Below are 16,932 nucleotides of genomic sequence, written 5' to 3' on the forward strand. Positions count from 1 at the left end.
AGGAATTTCCAGGTCCGGAACTCCAGGTTTTAGGGCTGAGCTGATAAGGTCTTGTCCTGCTGGAGAATAGAATGCTTCCTTTTTACACAGATTCTGGGTGTCTGGGCGTTTCTCCGGCACAGGCTCGAGAAGACCGTCCTGGGCTTGAGTCTGCCGGCTACTGAGACCGCTGAACCGTGCCCCTCCGTGAGCAAACCAGCAGAGCCGTGGGGAGCCACTTTCTGGACCCCACCTCTGATGGAGGTTGGGAGGTGTGATGACCCGCAAGGCAGGCTCTTGGATCAAACGGTCTGGGTGCCCATACTGGCTGTTGACCTTAGGCTGGTTGCAGAGCCTCTCTGTGCCTCAGTGGGTTCCTAACCCCTGAGGAGGATCATGCCAGCCTCAGCATTCTTGGGAGACTGGACAAGGCCATGCATGCGAGGTACCTCTCAGTCCAGTGTCTACTACTTCATCCACACTCACCACATGCTTACTAATAATCCATGCTTTGAGACTGGGTTTGACGGCTGGGGCTGTCGGACATGTGGAATCCCCGGGGCCTGCCTTTGTGCTGGCCCTGAAGTCGGTGCTCAGCAAACGTTTGTTAAATGAATATATGCGTTTCTGCCTACCTATGTGCTTCGCCTTGTACGTATGGCAGGTTATGTTAAGGCTCTTGAGTTTTATTCTGAGAGCCCCGAGAATGTTTTCAACCAGGGAGTATTGTGATCCTGTTTGTGGTCTTTTTTTTCTGTTGTTGTTTTTAAAGATTTTATTTATTTATTCATGAGAGACACAGAGAGAGAGGCAGAGACACAGGCAGAGGGAGAAGCAGGCTCCCTGCAGGGAGCCCGACGTGGGACTCGATCCCAGGACCCTGGGATCACGACCTGAGCCAAAGGCAGATGCTCCACCACAGAGTCACCCCCCAGGCGTCCCCCATTTGTAGTGTTAAAACGAGAGATGAGGATGCATGGTCCATCTGACGTTTTAAGTCCTGAAATTTCATGAGCTCAAAGTGAGGTTTTTCTGACTCATTTTCACATGCCTTTTAAAAATGTATTCTTCCCACTTCCCCCCTCTTCCTGGGATGTTTCTTCCTCGCCTTCTTGGTCTTTCTGAAGTACATTCAAATGGCTTTCTCTCTGTTGGTGGCTCTAAAAAAAACCCAAGTGAGTGGCCTTTGCCCCTGAGCTCCTCTCCCTGGGGGCTATTCTCAGGGGCGGTGCTAAGCTTGATTCTGGAAGCAGAGTCCTGAGAGTTCTGCGCGGTCAAGTGGCTCACCCGGGCGTGGTGCTGCTGCAGAACACTTATCCATAGTAGGTTGTGTATGGAAGGGGGTGTGCTTACCCTGTGGAGCCATCATGCAGACGAAGGGCCTGGTGGTGATTTTCCATATGTTGGTTCTGTTCTGACTTCGAGGGAGTGAACAGCTTGCTTCTGGGAGGTTCATGAAGTTTCCTGGGTTCTCTGGGGCACCTCCTTTTAAACGAGTTCCCGAGGTCAACTGAAGAGCCTCCAAGATTGCGAAAGGGAAATGCCCTTTCTCTAAGTACCCTCAGAGGGACTGTGTAGGGGCACCCCTGGCCGTTCCCTTTCCTATTTTAAGAGTTTTCATTTGTTTGAGAAACAGGGTGAGAGCAGAATGGGAGGAAATGGAAATCTCTGTGGACTTGAGTTGCTTGCCCCCATAGGGTGCCATAAACAAGCCATTTAGTGGCTTTAGAAACAGGAGGAGGGGAGGAGTTAGGGAACAAAACAGAGTAAGGGGGCTGACTTTGTACAATAAATAAGTAACACTGCCACTTGGAGAAGGTGACTCGGATGAAGGTAGGAAAATAATGTGGTAAAGATTAAACCCACGGAAGACAAGCAAAACAACCCAGAAGTCAGAAGTACAAAGTTGTACATGTTAATGGGAGAGCAAAGTAGTCATGCGCCAACTGTCGGTCAGAATTGTAGGGGGAGGAAGGGCTGGGCCCCAAGGACCATGGATTTTTTTTTTTTTGAAAATTTAAATACTTTTGTGCTTTATCTTATTTTTAAGATTTTATTCATTTATTCAGAGAGAGAGAGAGAGAGAGAGAGAGGCAGAGACGCCGGCAGAGGGAGATGCGGGCTCCATGCAGGAAGCCCGATGTGGGTCTCCAGGGTCACACCCCGGGCTGCAGGCGATGGTGCTAAACTGCTGCACCACTGGGGCTGCCCAAGAACCAAGGATTTAAACCCCATTGTATTTGAATTTTAGTTACTGTTTCACAGGCCTTGCCTGAGATTTGGGGATGAGTGTGTGCGTGTGTGTGCACGTGCACGTGTGTCCACACAGCCCTGTCTGTGTGTGTGTGGGGTATGTGTACATGTATAAACATGGCTAGCCTTGGTCCTAGGAAGAAATTTCACATGGGACACAGGGAGCTCTTCATCCTGCCTCAGCTTATGTTTTAAAATGATAGATTGGGGACTACGTCACCGGGCTTTCTAGAACAATTATTTATTGTTCACTTTCTTGTGAGACACTGTGGTGAGTCCTGCTGGGTAGCCAGAGTTTCCCCCAGACTTTAAGTAAGGAGTGCAGCAGGAGAGGGGGAGCGTGCAGGTCTGAGTAGGGCATCGTGTAGTAGTGTTTGGGGCCGCACGGTCACGAGAGCCGCATGGACCCAACACTCTGGAATTCAGAGGCGGTCCACACCTACTTCTGCTGTGACGGAGAAATGGGGATCATGTGGGGGATCCCAACGGGGGCTTGGAGGAGTGGAAGACAGGCCGGCATGGGCAGGGTCGCAGAGGTGGGAAGGTAAGCAGCATCCCTCGGGAAGCCCAAAGGTGACAGCTTTGCTGGAGTCTCAAGGAGCAGTGGGAGCCAAAGCTGGAAAGAGGGCATACTCTGCTACCAGGACTCCTGTGGTCTCAGGTGTTGGCACTTCCTGTGTCCCAGGTACTGTGGAAGATGCTTTACTCAAGATCCCTATAAGGGGTACCTGGTGGCTCAGTCGGGTAAGTGTCTGCCTTGGCTCAGGTCATGATTTTGGGGTCCTGGGACTGAGCTCTGCATTGGGCTCCCTGCTCAGTAGCAAATCTGCTTGTCCCTCTCCCTCTGTCCCTCCCCCGGGCTTGTGCTCCCAATCTCTGTCTCTCAAACAAAATGAAGAGAATCTTTTGTTGTTGTTGTTGTGTTTTTTAATGATCCCTATAAGTTAGGGACTGTCACCATCACTACCTGACCTGGTAAGAGACTGATGCTCAGAAAAACCAGCAATTTGCTATAGGACATGGGCAAGGGCTAGGCTGTGGGCCCTGGGCTTTCTTGGCTTGTGGCTTTGGTGGGTGGGTGGGTGGGTGGGTATGGGGTTATGAGGGCCGCACCTGCCAGTGAGAGCTTGGGCTTGCGTGGTGGGCGTTAGGAGGCCTTGGCCTAGACAGAAGCTGTGTGGCCAGCCTGGGGTTGGCCAGTCTGCAGGCTCCCGAGTGAGGAGTGAGGACGGCCTGGCATGTGCTGTCAGGGGCAGGCTGCCGGGAGGAGGCCTGGATTTGGAGACCTTTGAGCAAGCCATTTTCCTGGAATGGTGAGAGCTGAAGCTGGGTGTGTACGTGAGGGTCAAGCAGTTGGGCTGGGGAGGAAGTGCAGGCCGCCAGGTGTCAGGCGATTCCCAGACTTGGATTTCTGGACCAGTGAAATAATAAAAAATAAGCCCCCGAAGGGTGGGCTCCAGATGTTGGGTCACTTCCTTTTATTTGTTCAAATGGGAACAGTGTAAAAAAAAAAAAAATCCACCCTTTATTAGATCTCATATAAGAAATCACGTTTTACTACAGAAATTTAGGAGTTTCTCGTCTTCAGAAAAATGATGGTCTTTTAAATGGAACAATTTCCCCGGAAGGAGAGCTCACCGCAGTGGCCCCTGAAGCGTCTAAGATTGTCGCTGCCCGGTGAGCACCTTGCGGTGGGTCTGGGTGTTCTCACACACCCATTTGGGGCCCCCGTGGTAGAGGCTGTTTTGTCCTCAGGTGAGACTTCAGGGGCCGGGGAGGCAGGTGCCCCGCTCTCAGGCCTCTGGGTGTTTAGGATTTGGAGCAGGGTGTTCTAGGGCAGGGCCTCTGTGCACAGGAACTGGGGAGGGGTCTTGTGAACAGGGGAGTGGGGAGGAGAGTCCGAGAGAGGAGGGAAGTGCAGGGGGGCGCAGCCTGACCCTTAGTTAGCACCAGGCTTTCGGAGAGATCTCACTGTAGTCCTTGGGAGAGGCCTGGGGGCCGAGGCGCTGCTCATCCCCATCGACTGGAGGGGGACCCTGAAGGCCCAGGTGCCGGGCATCTGTGAGTCATCTCAGGGCCGGGGCACGGAGTTGGGGTTCACGTGGGGCCTGCCGCCTTCTGTGCTTACCCCACGTGGGTCCCTAACTCTGGGATGGCCTTGGCATGCTGTTGGGGAACCTTTTCCATGACTCATCTGATTGATTTGGTGTAACCGTAGTGACGTGTTGAGGCACTTCTGACTCCCTTGGGGACGTGTGTGGCCGGTTGTCTGTGACGCGGGGACCCTTTCAGCTGGTTGCGATCCCCAGGTGTGGCGTCATCCTTTGGCACCTGGCGGATGGGGGCCGTCCAGGTACAGGGCCCCATCTTGTGACCAACTGGGCTTTCCTAGATGCGTCCAGCGTGCGCCCTGAGCCCCAGCCCAGCCTCACCGTGTCCTGTGCAGGTCTGGGTGCTGCCATTCGGGTGCCCTGCGTGAAGGTGGCCGCTGGGGCTCCTGGGCTCTGGTCTCCCTTCCAAGAAGCCGCAGCGCAGGGAGGGAGGGAGAACCCCGAGCAGGTGGGATTCGAACCGTGGCCCACGCCCCCTGAGCCCAGACGCTTCTCACCTCACTTCCGTGCGGGGTGAGGGTCCTCTCTTTCATATTGGCATGACTCCTCCCAGATGGCTTCCCAGAAAGCTCCTAATGGAATCTTCGAACAGCTATCCAAGGACGGTTTCAGAATTTCAGACATTTTCCTCTTCTAATGGAAGGTCTGTCTGGCTCGCCGGTGAAGGGGGGCCGGGTTCCTCCAGGGGCCCACTTCCTAATTTCCAAGCATCGTCCATGGAGAAAATCCACCCTCCAGGGAGCTTATGACTAAGAGAGCTCAGTCCGAGTCCATCTCACTGCGTGGGCAGCAGCTTTGATCGTCCTGAGGGTGTTTTGGTTCCCACCGAGGTGGGCATGGAGAAGGGGCTCCCCTGCCGCCCCGCCTGGCCCGGCTCTCCTGGGGAGGCCTGCTGTGTGCTGCCCGGGCCTGGGCCTCACAGCCCGCGGCTCCCGTCCCCTTCAGCCTGAGGCTTCCGGGGCTTTGTTTCTGGAAGTTGTAGCTGGGCTGGAAGGCAGCCAGATGTTGGAAGCAGAGGTGCACACCTTGAGGAAAGCCTTTTCTGCTTTTAGAGCAGCCCAGGGGGCTCCTTCCTGGCAGACCAGCTCTTCCCGGGGGAGGCGTGTGGGGCCCTCGTGCCTGTGTGGGCTTTTCTCAGACCCACTGATAAAATATTTACATCAGGGGCTTGGTACCAAGCCCTGGTTTGTTTGTTTAAAGAGTCTTAACAACACATCGGCCGTAAGGATGCCAGCTTGTTAGCTTTTGGTTTCTTGCTTGCGGTTTTTGTTTTTACGAGGAGTGGAGAAGCCAGGCCTGATCTTCTGAGAAGGAGCCTGCTGTGTAGGAGAAAACTAGTCCCTCGTGTATCTGATAGTGATGAGGCTCCTGCCTGCCGAGCGTTTGCTGTGTGCCCCTGCCTGCAGGGTTCTTGGGGCTTTGCAGCATTCTCTCTTCATCTTCCCACGACCTTCCAGGTGGATTGAATTGTGTCCACAAAATAAAAGGTCTGTTCCAGTCTGGTTTTGAATTGTGACCTTATTTGGAAATGGGGTCTTTGCAAATGCAAGTAGTTAAGAGGAAGTCCTACTGGACCAGGGTGGGTCCTGATTCCAAGGACAGGCGTCCTTACATGGAGGGGACACACAGACACACGCTGAGGACCACGTCAGTGGAAAGACAGAGTGATATAATGAGAGTGATGTAGATTCAAACCAAGGAACGCCGAGGATTGCCAGCACCCACCAGACGCCTGGGAGAGGTGAGGAAGCATTCTTCCCTATGCAGCCTTCGGAGACAGCATAGCCTTGCCAGCACCTTGATTTTGAACTTCTAGCCTCCAGAATTGTGAGAGAATAGATTTCTGTTGTCTTAAGGCACCCATGTGTGAAGCAGCCCTAGGAAACAGTACAGTGGGAATTACCTAGGAGGGGATTAGCCCCGTTTTGCAGGTGAACAAACCAAGGCCCAGAAGTGTTAGGCGTCTTGCCCTAGGTCACTCAGCTTCTCTGTGGAGACAGATGGAGGAGGGGATGGCCCGGTGGTGCTGCCAAGTGCACACCTTCAAGATGGTGACTTTCTGATGCTGGGTACTTCGGACACCGGCAGTTCTTTAGCAGGAGACAAAGACAGGCCTCGAGCATGGGGATTTGGGGGATCCATCAGGGTGTCTCAAGGGAAGGAAGACAGAGGACCAGAGGAAGCACGGTGGCTTAAACTTGCCTTTTAATGTGTGTGTGTGTGTGTGTGTATAGATTTAGGTTTTATTTAATTATTCATGGGAGACACAGAGAGAGAGGCAGAGACACAGACAGAGAGAGAAGCAGGCTCCATGCAGGGAGCCTGATGTAGGACTCAAACCCAGGACCCCAGGATCACAACCTGAGCCAAAGGCAGACGCTCCACCACTGAGCCCCCCGGGTGCCCCTCACGGTTTGTTTTTAAATTGATGAGACAGATGATGGTACAAAAATTGAAGAAAACACTGAAAAAGTAGCTCCCTCTCTTGCCCCTGCTGTCTTGTTATCCAGTTTACTAGTTACCAGTTACACCAGTTCTCCAGCCCAGGGGAAACCAGTCCTGACTGTTGTGTTCTTCCAGAGGTAACTACGTTAACCTACACTATATAAGCACGATGCATAACATATAAATAGTACACAGATACAACACCCATAGTGTCTTTATATAATTGTGTATGTGGGTGATACTGTGTATGTACAGCGTACATTTATCGTCTTTATATTGTATATGCTTTTCTACCACTTGGATATATTTTTGATTTGAGCCTTGCTGTTTTGAAAAAGGAAGCACAAGCATATGGTATGATATTCATAAGGTACCAAAGAGCACACGGTGCGAACTCTCCCCTCTTATCTAATCCCCAGCCACCTCTAGTCTCCTCCGTGGAGGCACCTGTTTTCCGGTTATTGTTGCTTATTTACTGAATATGTCTCAGAGATCTCTCTGGCAGAAAGAGTCGCCTCATTTATTTTTATGGTTTATGGTATTCATGGCATTCGGTTATGTGGCTGTACCATAAATTATTTAACCTATCTGCGGTTGCTAGCCGGGATGACTTACATCTTTGCTGTGACAGTGTTGTGTTAAATAGCCTTATACATAAGTAGGTTGTTTTAAATAGCTAGAGAAGTGGAATTGTTGACTTGGGGAGTTAAGTGCATTTGATATTTTGATGGTTATGCCTAATTGTCCTCCAGAGAGTCTGTTCCTATCCCCCTGCCCCCAGCCATAAATGAGGGTGCTGATCTTCCCACTGCTTCCCATCCCACTGTGTTAGCAACGTTTTATCACAGTCAGTGCCTTATTTTATTTTTCTTGTAATGAGTGAGCATCTTTTCTTTCTTTTTCTTTTTTTAAAGATTTTATTTATTCATGAGAGATGCACACACACACACACACACAGAGAGAGAGAGAGAGAGAAAGGGAGGTAGAGACACAGGCAGAGGGAGAAGCAGGCTCCATGCAAGGGGCCCAATGTGGGACTCGATCTTGGGACTCCAGGATCACGCCCTGGGCTGAAGGTGGTGCTAAACCGCTGGGCCACCCGGGCTGCCTTTTTTTTTTTTTTTTTAAGAGAACGAGAGAGTCAGGGGTGGAGGAGAGGGAGAGGGAGACTCGTAAGCAGGCTCCGTGCCCAGCACGGAGCCCGACGTGGGGCTGATCCCGTGACCCTGAGATCATGAGTGGAGCCAAAATCGAGAGTCGGATGCTTAACTAACTGAGCCACCCAGGCACCCCTGAGTGAGCGTCTTTTCAAAATGATATTTGTGGTTGATGTTTAGGAGCTACTTTGATTTCTTATGATTTGTGGGAGCTATTTGTAAGGAAGTTAGGCCTTTGTGATACAAACGGCTGGTAAATTTTTCTCAGAGATTGATTAATCCTTTCTAGATGAAGAAACTCTTCTAGGTTTCCATGTCACATGTAGGCCTTCCTTGCCCCAAAATTACATATTAAAACACTCGTGTTTTCTTCTTTTGATTTATTTTTCATATTTCCATCTTTCACGCATCTGGAATTTATTTTGGTGTCATGTGTGAATAGGGATTCAGCTTTATCTTTGCCAGGTGGCTCTCTGTGCATGCCATTCATTTATTAACCATTCATTTATTAAGTAATCCCTTCCTGTCTCCTGACTTGATCTGCAATGGCTTTCTGTTGCTGTTAAACACTATTACTACAAACTTGGTGTCTTAAAGTAGCACACATTTATTATTTCATATTTTCTGTTGGGTCGGGAGACCAGGCATGGCATAGCCAGGCTCTCTGCAAGGCTCCAGTCGGGGGCAGGTGGGGTGGTCATCTGGAGCTGCAGTCTCATCTGAGGCTCGACTGGGGAAGGATCCATTTCCAAATTCCCGTGGTTGTTAGCACTGATTTCCTCGCAGGAAGCTGGATGGAGGCCTTATTTTCTTGCTGGATGTTGCCTGGGGCTCATCTGTGTTCTTTGTCATGTGACAGCTTGGTCTTTTTTATTCCCCATCCAAGTCAGCAAGAGAAAGAGGGTCCCTGTAATCCTCTGTAACATAATTGCACACATTGTGTTAGTTTTGCCTTATTGTGTTGATCAGAAGCAAGTCATGGGTTCTGTCCACATTCAAGGGGAGAGGATCACACAAGGGTTTGACACCTGGAGGAGGGGGAGGCTCTGCAGTGGCCTTTTTTTTTTTTTTTTTTTAAGATTTTATTCATTTATTCACATGAGACGAGAGATGAGAGAGAGAGAGAGAGAGAGAGAGAGGCAGGCAGGCAGAGGAAGAAGCAGGCTCCATGCAGGGAGCCTGACGTGGGACTCCATCCTGGGTCTCCAGGATCACTCCCTGGGCTGAAGGTGGTGCTAAACCGCTGAGCCACCTGGGCTGCCCTGCAGTGGCCTTCTTAAGAGTGTGTCTGCCTCCCTACCTTTATTGGACTTTAAATCTCTCTATATATTTGAGCCCATTTCTGAAATCCCACCAGCTTTTGAGGTGTGGTAGAGGAAGAGAGGGCTGCATAAAGATGGGGAGGAGGTGCCCATCTTTGACTCCCTGCCCTGAGCCTAACCAACCCTGGCCAGTTGCAGATTCCATTTCTCTCAGTCCTTTGGCAGCGGGCTTCGTTCCCTGGCTGAACTTGATACAAAGGCTGCCTGTTGCCTTCATGGCCACGCTCCACGTCTCCAGGCTGAGTTAGCCTAGCAAATGCTTGGGCATAAAGGAAGTTTGCAGCTTCAGTTCCATGCATTTGAGCTGAAATTCTGTTTTACTAGAGATTATGTTCATATTGGCGAATATTACCTTTTAGCTGCACTACAGCCTCTAGATGAAATCAGCTGTGATGTTGCAACTTGAAAGTGTTATCCCAGTAGAATGCATTAATAGGACAAGCTGTTTGTGGGGGGCGGGGGGGGGCGCGGCGGGTAGAGATGCCGATGGATTGGTACCACAGTCCTCTTCCTCGGAGAACAGGAGCATGCAGAACAGGCCTCTGGAGGAAGGATGGGAATCTTGACAGCTGTGTTCACTTCATACTTCCTTAAGTCAGTTTTATTATGTATAGTTTGTGCCCCCCTCTAACCCCCCATGTCCCATTTACTTTCCCAAGAGTTGTTATGGACTGATTGGTCTGCTGGGAGTAGAGGGTTTAAACAGTAATTAAAAGATGTTGGGGGCACCTGGGTGGCTCAGTTGGTTAAGTGTCTGACTCTTAATTTCAGTTCAGGTCATGATCTCAGGGTTGTGAGATCGAGCCCCGCGTTGGGCTCCATGCTGGGTGTGGGGCCTGCTTAAGATTCTCTCCCTCTCTTTCTGTTCTTCCTCCCTCCTCCCTCCTCTCCACCTGTGCACTCTCTCTCTCTCAAAAATAAAATAAATTAAAAGATGACGGGTTACAGCCCCCACAAATAATGTATGAACTGGTGTGGGAGTGATGTAATCTTGGGCACTGAACCATGCAGGGTGGGAAGGTGTAGGAGGATGCTGTCATTTTTTGACAGAGGGAGGGGAATGGAACCTGTCAGAAAGCTGGCCTGGAACAGGATGGGGTACTAAGGGATTTTTTAAAGAGTAGAAGGATGTGAGACAAAAAAGAATTTTCGGGTTGTTAAGACATGCTGATGGTGATAAAAACTTCTCAGAATGAGTGAGTAAGGAATTGAGTGGCCAGGCTCAGGAGAATGGCTGTTTAGAATATGCCTTGGTCTGGGTTGGAGAATCAGTTGATGCAGAGAAGGACCATTTTGGTATTGGGTAGGAGGAGCTGGAGTAGGTGCTGGCTGGGGAACTGGGCGCAGGTGCTGAAGTAGAAATAGGCCGGTTCCACAGGTGGAGACCATCAGGGTTGATGGGCGGATGTTGGCAATTCACCTGCCAGGTAATTCTTCAAAGTTAATTGCCAGTGAATGGTCTCTTGATAGAAGTTGAGCTTGGAAGTGTATATGGGTTAGATCCTTAAGTGCCTTCTCAATCAAGAAAAGGATGTTATAGGGGTTACTTCTGTGGATCCAGCTCTTCAGAAATCTGGAGGGTCAGTATCCGAGTAGGAAAAGGAAGGTTAGTGGAGAACTTACAGGTGGTGCGGCTGGGAAGTTTTTCTGTTGGAGCAGGTGAGGCGAGCTGGCCAGGGAGCCTCTGGTGGGGTATTGTGTATGGGAGAGAGGGCTGGGGGGTCTCGGGAGAGTGGGTGAGGGATGTTTACTGGAAACCTTGGCAGATGCCACCAGGAAGGACGACCTTGGTATGTCTTGTGTACACTCTTTACTCCTCTCTGGGCCATTGGATGACTTTTTTTTTTTTTTTAAGATTTTATTTATTTATTTATGAAAGACACAGAGAGAGAGAGAGAGGCAGAGATGCAGGCAGAGGGAGAAGCAGGCTCCATGCAAGGAGCCCAACATGGGACTCGATCCCGGGTCTCCAGGATCAGGCCCTGGGTCGAAGGCAGGTGCTAAACTGCTGAGCCACCCGGGATCCCCCATTGGATGACTTTTATTTCATTCATTATCAAACTTACCATGTTCTAGGCATCACGTTAGGCACTTAGGGATACTGAATTGAATAACACGCGTTCTTTCCCTCCAGGAGCTCAGTGTTGTGTGGATGGGAAAGATACTTTGAAGTATCTCAGATGATGTTGGAATAAATAGGATTTCTTTTCCTGGAAGACTCTGAGTTGAATTCCATTGTGTGGCAGGTGGACAGTGATTTCAGTGGTCTCTGTGTGCTGTGTGTGTGCGTGTTTAGCTGTATCACTTTGGCGTTTTATTTTTCTTGGAGTCTTGGAAATGTGCCTGCCTAGAATATTTTTGTAAATGTGTTTTGTTTGGGTGCTCTCATTCTATTGAGACTCAAGCCAAATTCATACATTAGCACAAAAGCTGCATTGCTCAGACATGTGCTTAATTAGCCCATGGAGTGGACTTAGGAGCTTTCTGGAGGTAGGTCATTGCGGGTGGCTTGGTGGCTCCATGTCATCAGTGACCTAGGCTCACTTTCTTACACATTCCTCTGCTAACAACTCCATGGCCCAGAGTGACTGCCTGAGGACCAGCCGTGTCATCCGAATTCCAGCCTGGAGGAAGGAGGAAGACCCTTGGCAGAATGAGCTCCTTCTTCTTAAGGATCCTTCCTGCAAGTCACATACAGGACTTCGGTCTTCATCCATTGGCCAAAATGTAGTCACAACAGCCACATTCTGCTGCAAGAAAGACTGTGTGCTGAGATCAAATCGGGAGCCCTCTTCATAGTTATAGGAGGAAAAAACATATAATAGGGGGTATACACAGGGGTTAATTATGAAGGGAAATAGACCAAATACTAGAGTTTTACTTCTGAACACTTATTTTAGGGCAGGAAAGCATACTGGGGTGGATGGCCTCACATGGTTAGTACATTACAGGAAACATGCCCTATCCTCCCAGGCAGCTTTGAAAGAAGAATGAGAGGTTATCCTGGTGAGTCTAGTAGGGAGAGAGCCGATAAAGGTGGGGGGGATGGCTAGGGAAACCCCGACAGTGGTGTCAAGCCGGAACCCCACGTCCACAGTAGCCACCGTGTGCTGTGGATGCCAGTTTGCAGGGCTGCAGCGTCTCATGTGCACAGCTTCTCATGTGCGCAGCTCTGGGAGCATGCTCCAGGGTGAGGCCTTTTTATTGTTCGTGATGGTTGCGATGCTCCGGGGTGATGCAGGGTAAGCTGGCCAGTTGAAAATAACTAGGAGCTCATGCACGTTTTTGGGAGGGAGGGAAATGGCACTGGAGCATCTCCCCCATTCCATCAGAGGCAAAAATCCAAACTGGAGCCTCCTGTGAACTGGATTCTGCCTTTCTCCAGCCTCATGCTCCCTCGAGGTTTGCAGACCTGCAGTGCGGAGCTCCTCCATCCACCTCCTGCCCAGGGGGATCCGGGCGGTCCAGGGCAGAGCAACCTATCCGTTCTGTTTGTAACCCTCAGGTGACACATGCCCAGTACTGATGTGTGTTAAATGTTTTCCTGCACGCATCAGCTCTTCTTGATGCACTAGGCTCCTTGGTTCGGTTGGGGCTGTTTCTCACACATCTTTGGGTCCCCAGCACAGCAGTGCTTGGCACCTGTGGCTGGACCCAAGTGCCCTAGACTTGGGCACCCCTTTGGGTGTCAGTCCTGGCAGCGTTTCTGTGTTTTCTTAGCCTCCTGGTCTCACCTAAGCGGGAGGCTCCTCTTTACCTAGAGCAAATTATTGAGCAGGAAAAGACAGTTAAAAGGTAAATTGATGGCCAGCTGGGCCCTCCAGAGTCAGCTCCTGGAAATGTTTATATTTTAAACACCCACACTCAGAGTCCTTTCCTTAGCAGTCCAAGTGCCTTGGGTTAGGGAGAGGGAGAAGAAGTTCTTTAGCTTAAATGCTGCTGTTGCTGGGAGGGGTGTAGCTGTTGAAGCACATTTTCTTGACCCATTCATCCCTTGATGAACACTCAGGTCGCATCTGTGTCTCGGCTATTGTGGACCATGCTGCTGTGACCGTGGGGGTGTGGATAAAGTTAGATGAGTGTTGGAATGTGAGTCTCCGAGCTTCTGGTCCATCTGTTGCAGGTTGTTGCTGCTCTTTGGCCTCTTCTGAAGGCTTTAGGGTAAGCAGAGTTATATGGAGTCAAGTTAGCTCATGTTTTCCCCTCTGTATGGTGCAGGAGAGAGAATTTATAAGATCTTCTGGACTTTGTAGCTCTGTGCCGAGACCTAGGGTGTTTATGTCACACCTGGGACAAACTTCTTGAGCCACTGGCTGTCTCCTGGGGAGGGATCTCCTGGTCTCGTGATTCCAGCCTGCCTTGCAACTGTTTTTGCTATATCTCTCCTTGTCTAGTCCCTTCTTACTAGCCAACTATTCATCACTGTGGAGCTCTATCAAGACTGTTCGAGAGAGGTCCCATATCCTGTGGGGTGACCTGGTCTGGTGGAGGCCAGCCGTGTGAGGGGGTGAGAGAATTCACGAGAGGCAGAACAGAGGAGCTAGGGAGCAGCCATCTGGCAGGATGGGAAAGGAGAGACCCTGTGCCGGGAGGCAGTGGTGCGGGGCTGTGGTTAAGGGGGAAAGTGAGGAGGCTTGGGATTCTCCTGGTGCCTGTGTCCCTGTGTAAGTAGACCCTTGGCCAGCTAGGGCTTCTGGCAGTTTTGAGGTGGGTCACCTGATGGGCCAGTCTGCAGCAGATGGTCACTGTGGGCCCTTCTACCATAGGGTTCCATTGATCATGTTGGTTCCCTAAAAGCAGCCTTTTCCTATCCCTTCTCTAGGGGTGGCTAAGCTGGCTTTTTTTTTTTTTTTTTTTTAAGATTTTATTTATTTATTCATGAGAGCCACAGAGAGAGAGGCAGGGGCACAGGCAGAAGGAGAAGCAGGCTCCCTGCCCAGAACCCCTGGATCATGACCTGAGCGGAAGGCAGGTGCTCAACCACTGAGCCATCCAGGTGGCCCAGCTAAACTAGCTTTATATAGCATCTTTAAAATAACAAGGGGATAAATATTTTTAAAAAAAAAGGAAGAAAAAAGAAAGGGCAGCCCGGGTGGCTCAGCGGTTTAGCGCCGCCTTCAGCCCAGGGCGTGATCCTGGAGACCCGGAATCCAGTCCCACGTTGGGCTCCCTGCATGGAACCTGCTTCTCCCTCTGCCTGTGTCTTTGCCTCTCTATTGGTTTCTCGAAAAAAAAAAAAAAAAAAAAAACTTTAAAACAAGAAAAAAGGAGCCTCTTAATTGTGCCTTAATTTCCATGGAAGTATTTTTATAAGATTTATAACTGTGTTTAGTTGCTCTGTAATGGTACGACCAATCTGCATAATGCTGATTATCCAGGCAGACCAAAGTAATTTATGGCTAGGTCTTCATTACCAGGTGGTAGATACTATCCCCATTCTATTGCTGGGGAGATTGAGGCTCCTCAGGGAGAAATACTGGACCCGTAGAGAGTCAAACCGCAGAGGGAATTACCATCAGGATTCCCTGGCATTTGCCTTTCTTTCTCCCCATTAACTTTCTCAGGAGGGGCAGGATCCTGTTAGGGAACTCCTCTACCGGCCATTAGTTAGTTGGTTTGAGTTACTCCTTTTAGAAATGGGATTACTGTTTGTCTTTGCATATATATAAAATGGAAATTCTAATGCACTTTGCTCACCTACCGTGAAGGTTAATGAAAGAATGTGAGCATTATAAAGCAGTTTGGGGGGAATGACAGCATGAGAAATGTTATGTTGTTAATGGTAAACTTGGGCTCTTGCGCTGGGGCCTCATGGGGGCGGTTTCCAGTTTTCCAAATGTGGACGACACAGGCTTTGATAAAATCCAGTCCGCTTCCTTTCTGTCGAACCCAGCCAACGACGTCTTTCAGAATATCCCCCCTCAAAACAGATGTTTTGAAATAGCTTGTTACCAAACTGCAGTTATTAGATAATAATTTGTATTGTTAAAACATGAATGGAAGACATCTCTAACTGAGAGGGGAGAGTCCACTGGAAGGATGTGGTAATTGTTACCATGCTACTGTGTTCTAACCAAGAGATTTGATGTGCTAATGGCTTGGCATTTAGGCAAGTGGATGGGGTTTGGTTGGCCCTTTTGAACTAGTCCCGAGAATCTTCAGGACCCCCAGCCCCTTCCCAGTTTGGAAGCTGTTGATGGAGATCCTTGGGCCACTGCTGAGTCAAAGCATTATTTAGGTTTTGGTTTTCATATTGGTTGGGAAATTTCATATATAGAGATTCCAGAAAACCATTCTCTCGGGGGCCTGTGGCCTCCTTAGAGCTGTGACTGGTTCTTTCAGTTCTCTTTTCTCCCTGCTAAGAGTCATTAGGTCACACGGGGAAATACAGATGTCAGTGGGGTGGCAGGCAGGGAGGGAGAGTGAGGGCTCTGTAGGCAGAATGACCTGGGACTGGACTGGCTGTGGGACTTTGACCATGTCACTTAACCTCTCTGATCTCGAGTTTCTAGAATGGAGGCAGTAACTACCTCAGTGGATTATTATTGTGAGGACTACATGGGATAACATTCATAAAAAAGGGGTATCATGGGCTCGCACCAGTAGGCTCTTTGTACTGTTAAGAACAGAAAGTAACTCTTGGACCCCTAAGATTCTGTTGGCAGGTACACATCCTGTTGAAAGATCTGCTCTCATATCCTCATACTTTTTAAGAGTACACCTCTCTAACGTTCACGTAGATAGTCCTAATACGGAGACGTTCACCCCTCTGGGGAGGGAAGTCTGTCCCAGTGGGGCCCTTTCCTAGCCTGCCATTTGCCAAAACCACCATTAGCAGCCCTCTGGCAGGATGGTCTTGGGCACCCAGGGGTGCTTGGTGTCTCCCTCCCAGTTGGTGTTCCCCTAGCTTCAGCTGTGAGCAGGAGCCAGCGAGAGCTCCACTCCACCCAGGCTGGGAACATGGTGCATGTGTGGGCATTCGAGGTACACTTAGGGGGGCCTGTCAGAAAAGCTGCATTTTCTACTCTTGGTTCTTCATCGAAAGCTGAAGAAAGGTCCTTCCCTACTTGGCCTTATGGCCTGTGAGTTGGAACTCTTCGGTCCTGCCAACATCAGTTTTATTTCTTCAGCTTTTCTGAGTTGCTATAATTACTCCCACGTTTGGGGCCTCTTTTGTAAACTCTTTGAAGACCGGGACCGTATCTATCCTACACTGGACATATTGGGTGAAATAAAATATATTACTAAAGTGAATTTTACTTGTTCCTTTTTTACTTTCTGGCTACTAGAAACATTTAAATTACATGTGTGGTGTGCACTGTGTTTCTAGTAGACAATGCTGGTTACAGCCCCCCTCTGTCCATTTAGTGCATTAGGTGGACCTACTTGGGTTGAGGGTTGGGGGCACAGGTGGGCATGGGTTGAGGGTGAGACACAGGTGGGCATGAGATGCTCTGAGTGGCTAGCTTAGGTATAGTGAGTTGAATGGTGGCCCCTCAAAAGATTTGTCTATCCTGAACCCGTGAGTGAGACTCTATTTGGAAAAAGGGTCTTTGCAAATGTCATTAAGTGGAGGATCTTATTAGATGATGCCTTGCTAACTTATCTGGGTGGTCTCTAACTCTAATGACGTTGTCTTTACAAGAGGAGAAGACCTGGAGAAGG

At 49.7% G+C, this 16,932-nt stretch overlaps 1 protein-coding gene across 3 annotated transcripts in view; it reads left to right on the plus strand.

Moving 5' to 3' along the window:
- Positions 1 to 16,932, plus strand: part of LDLRAD3 (low density lipoprotein receptor class A domain containing 3) — a 233,088-nt gene that overhangs the window by 16,188 nt on the left and 199,968 nt on the right. Inside the window, exon 2 of one of the 3 annotated variants that reach the window (XM_077863620.1) lies at positions 2,918 to 2,976. The exons of the other annotated variants lie outside the window; for them this stretch is intronic. The gene's annotated coding sequence lies outside the window, so the exon portion shown is untranslated. The remainder of the gene's footprint in view (positions 1 to 2,917; positions 2,977 to 16,932) is intronic. 3 annotated transcript variants of the gene reach the window in all.

The sequence above is a fragment of the Canis aureus genome, chromosome 21 (assembly GCF_053574225.1).
Source record: "Canis aureus isolate CA01 chromosome 21, VMU_Caureus_v.1.0, whole genome shotgun sequence".
Taxonomy (NCBI): Eukaryota; Metazoa; Chordata; class Mammalia; order Carnivora; family Canidae; genus Canis; species Canis aureus.